The sequence below is a fragment of the Schistocerca serialis genome, chromosome 8, assembly GCF_023864345.2.
Source record: "Schistocerca serialis cubense isolate TAMUIC-IGC-003099 chromosome 8, iqSchSeri2.2, whole genome shotgun sequence".
NCBI lineage: Eukaryota > Metazoa > Arthropoda > Insecta > Orthoptera > Acrididae > Schistocerca > Schistocerca serialis.
The window spans coordinates 579883185-579889917 of record NC_064645.1 but is presented as its reverse complement, the minus strand read 5'-3'; positions in this window follow the sequence as shown (position 1 = coordinate 579889917).

Here is a 6733-nt window from a genome sequence, read left to right as displayed (position 1 = left end):
TGTTTGCCACGCCACGGCTAGATATTTAATCGACGTAACTATGTCAAGCAGCGCTGTATTCAGACAGTAAGAATTAGTTTTCCCTATTCATCTTCATTAACTTACAGTTTTTTACATTTACAGTACGGTACCATCCACCACACCTACTAGAAATTTTGTCTATGTCATCCTTAAACAGACCGTAAAATGGCATTGATGTTATGAAGAGTTCGAAATGCCCTTCGTCTACAATAAAACACGTTTGCTGTCAACGGTGCAAGGACTTCTGCACAGAATGAAGAATTCGTTCTGCTGTAGGCCTCGGGAAACCGAAGCTTTACGTTATACAGGCAGTGTAATTCCGGTTGCCTGCTCAGTAGGCGTTGCACGGCAAGACGACGTGCGGTTGAAGCGACAGTTCCGGCGAGGCCTACACAGGGCGACACCTTTGCAGCACCAATTTGCACCGCCTGTCACGTGGGCGGAAATACAGCGTTGCACGATATCGTTCTGCCTGCCGAGTATATATGGGGCCTGCACGGTCTGAAAAGCGTAGTCAACTGGACAATCTGTTGGCGGCTGAACGTCTAGAGCCGACGGAGCATTCTAGTTACGATGAGTGAGAGCGGACAACTGGCTCCAAACTGTATTCGTCGGTCGCAGATCGCCCACCAGTCCATCGCTTCGAAGTTGGGCTTAGAAAGTCTTCGAAGTGTCTACCAACAGGATTAGGTCATTGTTCCAGACTCATAGTTCTGAAATGGCATTCTAGAAGTAGAAACGCTCCCAAGAATAGAGAATTAAGTATTGCCTGTATTTGATTTCGTAATAAACAGTGTGAACCTGGACTCCGTACAGATATTCGGTAGCTTGAATTAATAGTGGTCACCTTGCTAGAACTAGGGTAACCACCCTTAATCGTATTAAGTGGTGTAACACATAAAGGCCTGACAAAGCTCGTGTGCTAACCTGCACCTTACAACAGAACAGTATAACCTACCTTCCGTACCACTGCAGATACTGCTACAATGTGATGTTTTAAATTCCATTGGATCGTCGCATCTCGTGCACTTGCTTCATCTTTGAGTTGACCCAAGGGAAAATAGTTCAGAGGCGTCAAATCAGGCGAACGTGCATGCCACCGGATAATGTCGGCACGTTCTGTCCAGCGATCAGGGATGGGTGAGTACCTTCGCAGCCACAATCGAGTAGTGATCAGGACGCTCATCCGTATGTCTACGTACTTCAAGTGGAGGAGATCTGCCTGCGCGTGTCTCAACCGTTAAGTTTTCTTCCATGGTGTAAGGAAGAACAGTCAATTGTTTACAACAATCCCAAATTAAACTTTCAACTTCACTCCTTCGCACTTCATTGCGTCTAATTTTCAAGCTGCCTAAGTCATTGCGGATTCTCGGTGGTACAGTAATACAGGTTTCTTATAGCTTTCCCTGATTTGGAAGGTCATTTCATTGCTAAAGATAATTCTTGGAAGAAAGGATCTACTGCCCTTACCTTAGGAAGTTGGTACCGGTATCTTTCTAGTTAATATATATAAGGAATAAGACTGCCTATCGTTTAGTGAGAAGTTTCTCTCAATTCCTTTGGGCGAAAACAGAATTACGAAAATGGATTCAGAACTATTTGCGGAAAACAGCTGGATAATTCTGTATGTAGTGTGAGATGACCTTTCGAATGAATCGTAGTGTCCCGTAAAAACTGCGTAGGCTTTCATAGCCAGGAGTAAATTTGAATAAAGTGCTCTTAAGTCTGAAGAGGGTCAAATCGTCTGTTTTGTAGTTGTTTCAGTGTTTCGTAATGACCCGACCGAACGGCTATAACGATTTAATTCAAATTTTAATATCCTTTGTTAAGAGCATTATAGGAAAACAGTTTATGTGATGATGGGCTTATTGGCTGTCCAATTCGTTCAGTGAATTTGCGTCAGTTACATTATTTGGTAAGAAATAGTGAACTAAAATGTAACAATTTGCCACTGGAATGATCAATTAAAGTAATACTCTGTAATGCATACATGCAGTCAACAGAATTAAAGGATTAGCCGCGGTAGTTGCAGGAATGTAATTAAAGTACACTTAACAGTACCAAAACTAGTCGATAGAAGTCACCATCAGAGCACTGCTGGGAATTACATGCAGTAGGTCAGTATTTCAGTTTATGCCGGGGACGCCTTCAAAAGTGTGTACATTACATAATAGTCATGTCGGAAATTCTGGTCTGTACCTAAAAGAGAAAAAAAAATGTACATACAAGCTGCTTCATGTACGATGCAAGCACCTTCTCCAGCATTAAGAGGGGAGCAGTAACAAAGAACCAAGCTCGGCCCGTTCATCGGACTTTAGGAGGTGTTGTGTAGGCTTTAACCGAACTATACGAGCAGAGTTAGTTTTAAATCTAACCTGAAATCATTTCTACTGAATGGCTCCTTCTATTCCATACACGAATTTCTGTTTAAAAGGTGGTAGCCGTAGAATACGTAGGACAACCTACTTTTTAACTGTACTTCCATGCGGAAGGCTAAAAATGTGTCCGTTAATGTCAACAATAATGTGTAAGCTTCCATACTGACGAGAATTTAAAGTGGGAAAAGCACAGTTTGGAACTACTAAAAAAATTAGGTAAGCCACATTTGCACTTTGAAACATTCCAAATATTGGCGAGAGAGAAACCAGTAAGTTGACATATGTTCATTCAATAGTGTCATATGTTATAATGTGCTGAGCTAACCCATCTTTAAGAGAGAAAGCCTTCAATGTTCTAAAAGCGCTGTAGGAATAATGTGTGGTACTCACCGACGATTATCTTGTAGATATCTGTTTAAGTAGTTGGGCAATCAGAATAATGAGTCACTGTATCTTTATTCCCTCATGAACTGTACTGTTGATAAGCCACTGCAGTTCGAAAGGAAAAATGATGTACCAGAATAAAATGTGACATACATTTCCCACGTTAAGGTTGAGCACAAAAAGAGTGCGCAATGCTGCTACTAAAATGTTTGGTAACTTACCCAGTGATACAAAATGTCTGACAGAAAGCAAAGTAAAATTTGGAAACCAACTGAAAAAGAAACCTCCTGACAGATCAAAATTGCGTGCCGAACCGAGACTCGAACTCGGGACTTTTTCCTTTGCTTGGTTAGTGTGGTGTCACCACCAGACACCACACTTGCTAAGTGGTAGCCTTTTCAATCGGCCGCGGTCCGCTAGTATAAGTCGGACCCGCGTGTCGCCACTGTCAGTGATTGCAGACCGAGCGCCACCACACGGCCGGTCTAGAGAGACGTCCTAGCACTCGTCCCAGTTCTACAGCCGACTTTGCTAGCGATGCTACACTGACAAATACGCTCTCATTTGCCGAGACGATAGTTAGCATAGCCTTTAGCTACGTCATTTGCTACGACCTAGCAAGGCGCCATTACCAGTTTATATTGAGATTTTTATTAATGTATCAGCAAGAGCGATGTTCTCCAATTATGGATTAAAGTTAAGTATTCCAGGAGCAACGTACCTTATTGGCTATATTAATTACATTGTCCTGTTCCTGACCTCACGCCAGTTTGCGTGAGCTTAAACGCGTGCATTTCGGCCTCCTCTAGCAACACGGTGTTGGCTCCTCTGCCAACACCACAGTTAGTTTAATTGGCAGAGCACATGCCTGCGAAAGTCTTAAGTCCCGACTACGATTCTCGGTCTGAAACACGGTTTTAATCTTCCAGGAAGTTTGATATCAGTGCACACTCCGCTGCAGAGTTGAAATTTCATTCTGGAAACTGAAGAAGTTTCTTCATGACTGTTACTCCTATTCCGTACAAGACTTTCAGTTATTGTAATGTGTAGAAGACGGTGCCTAGGAATTACTAACTAACGTCTCTGTATTTCTTTAAAATACAAGCAAATAAAGACATTTACGAATGTTCAGCATGTAGACATATGTACAAATTAATCTGCTATGTAAATGTAAAATGACTCGTTCGAAATCATTTCGATTTATTGCGTAGTGAAAATGACCCATGGAACACGAAACTAAAGAATTAACTAAATACGTATGCTGTAAACTTACTCGTTACTCATCATTTTCGATTAAAGAATCGTTCAAATGATCTGTGTAGCGCGTACCTAACTAACTACGAACGACCTTTGAAAGAAGTCTCTGAAAACCATTTCACCATTTAACGCTTCAGACTGCGGTGTCAGTAAGGCCTCAGCATTATCTACGGCTGGAGCCTGCCTTTCCGGTACTTGTTTCTGCACTCCGTGGGGCACAGTGCCTGCGTCACACATAAAAAAACCCGTAAAATACGCTGTTATCATAAAAATGCATAATAACGCAGCAGGTAACTTCCGTTGTTGGTCCGTACAGCAGAATGGACGTGGGGAGGTTTGCTGTTGGACTGTCGGTTGGGCTGTTTTTATTTCCTTTCTGTAGATAACACGTTTTTATCTGCTTTGGCTACTCCATGTTTGCTATAACCTCTTCTATTCTGTGATGGCGTGTTGGAAAGTAATGCCTCCGAATTTTTTATTGTTTTCAATAGTGGTTGAGACATTACGTCTCATGCATATTACTCGATCAACACTAGAGCTTCGTTGACGAAAGTTGCAACCCTCTGCCGTTAGATAGCTCCGAACTGTTACGTGTAACGTGAAATGTTTGACCTAAATATGTCTGTGCATGGAAACAGCATGTCGTAATCGAGTTTCAAATTCGAAGAGTTCATCCACATATGGAGAACCTTCTCCTTTCGCGCAACAATGAAAGACCCCACACGAGAACTGATACATCTGGAACAGTCCAACGCTTTAGGTTTTGTGTCACCGATCATCCTCCATACAGTCTCGCCCTGACCCCACCGAAATTCAACTGTTTCCAAAACTTAAACAACACCTTCAAGGCCTTTACTTCGATGGTGATGAGGGATACAAGCAAATATAAGGTTGTGGCTCTATCAAACATTCCACAATGACAGTGTTCATCGTCAGATGACTAGGTAAACATAAAGAATAAATAAACATGTAGAATGTTAATAAAGTTCATTTTATTTAAAAAGCTTTAAGAGTTTTCACTCAAAAAATTTGGAGTAATTGCATTTCAGCGCTCCTTCCTACATGAACTACATCTCTTGTGTACGGTAATAAGTAGTTAATTTCTCTCACCAATGGTGACGTTACATTGATGCGAACAGTCGCCTTTGATGCGTCGCATGATGATACAGATGGAAACCAGGAAATTCAGTCACAGAAGTTCCTGCTGTTGTAGGATGGCTTTAACATTTCAAAGAAGTGCAGCCAACAGTCAAGTAATAGGAAACCAGTGAAAAATAAATACTTCCGATCTAACCATTTAAAACTCTGTTCATAATGAATAGTAGGAATGCTGTGAGGACACAGCACAATTCCTCAACCCTTGGTTCAGATCAAGAGAACCTGGCTTCATGCCCTGGTGAAGGTAGTTTTGCTATAAAGTCGTCAATGACTTTCAACTTCATTAAGAACCCTGGTGACATTATCTGAGGTCAATGACATTAAAGTGTGATGTCATCAATATGCCACATGGTGGTACATTTGAAAAGTGCAGATGGTAAATGTGGGAAACTGAAAAATCATAGACTGCAAGGGAAACTTTTTCAGCAAAATAAAGATGATGGATAGCAGGAAACATCCGAAAAAATTTTGGCAACTAAACTAATCGGAGTTTATATTGTTACAAACTCCATTGATCAGAAATATCCACAGCAATTTCTCACAGCGCTATTCATGAAAAAGGAAAAAAAGAGGAACGCAGGTGCAAGTCCCTCACCCCCCCCCCTCCCACACACACACACACACACACACAAACACAGACACACGCACCTACAAATGTCATGCACTGTAACCCCATCAGTAAATTTCATTGTTTTTATGCTTTACTCATTTACATATATTAATCCTTATTTCAAATGCTGTTCTGCCTTGGTAGTAAATTTCATCTCCCTGTCTCTCTCCATACATTTACACAAACACACTATATATATATATCATCTTCATCATCATCATCATCATCATTTAAGACTGATTATGCCTTTCAGCGTTCAGTCTGGAGCATAGCCCCCCTTATAAAATTCCTCCATGATCCCCTATTCAGTGCTAACATTGGTGCCTCTTCTGATGTTAAACCTATTACTTCAAAATCATTCTTAACCGAATCCAGGTACCTTCTCCTTGGTCTGCCCCGACTCCTCCTACCCTCTACTGCTGAACCCATGAGTCTCTTGGGTAACCTTGCTTCTCCCATGCGTTTACCGTCAACTCTAACTGCTGCCTGACTATCCATGTAAAGACCTTTAATTGCTTGCAAAAGTTTGCCTCCTATTCCATAATCTCGTAGAACAGACAATAACTTCCTCCTATGAACCCGGTCATATGCCTTTTCTAGATCTATAAAGCATAGATACAATTCCCTGTTCCACTCATAACACTTCTCCATTACTTGTCGTAAGCTAAAGATCTGGTCCTGACAACCTCTAAGAGGCCTAAACCCACACTGATTTTCATCCAATTGCTCCTCAACTAATACTCGCACTTTCCTTTCAACAATACCTGAGAAGATTTTACCCACAATGCTGATTAAAGAGATACCTCTGTAGTTGTTACAATCTTTTCTGTTTCCATGTTTAAAGATTGGTGTGATTACTGCTTTTGTCCAGTCTGATGGAACCTGTCGCGACTCCCAGGCCATTTCAATTATCCTGTGTAGCCAT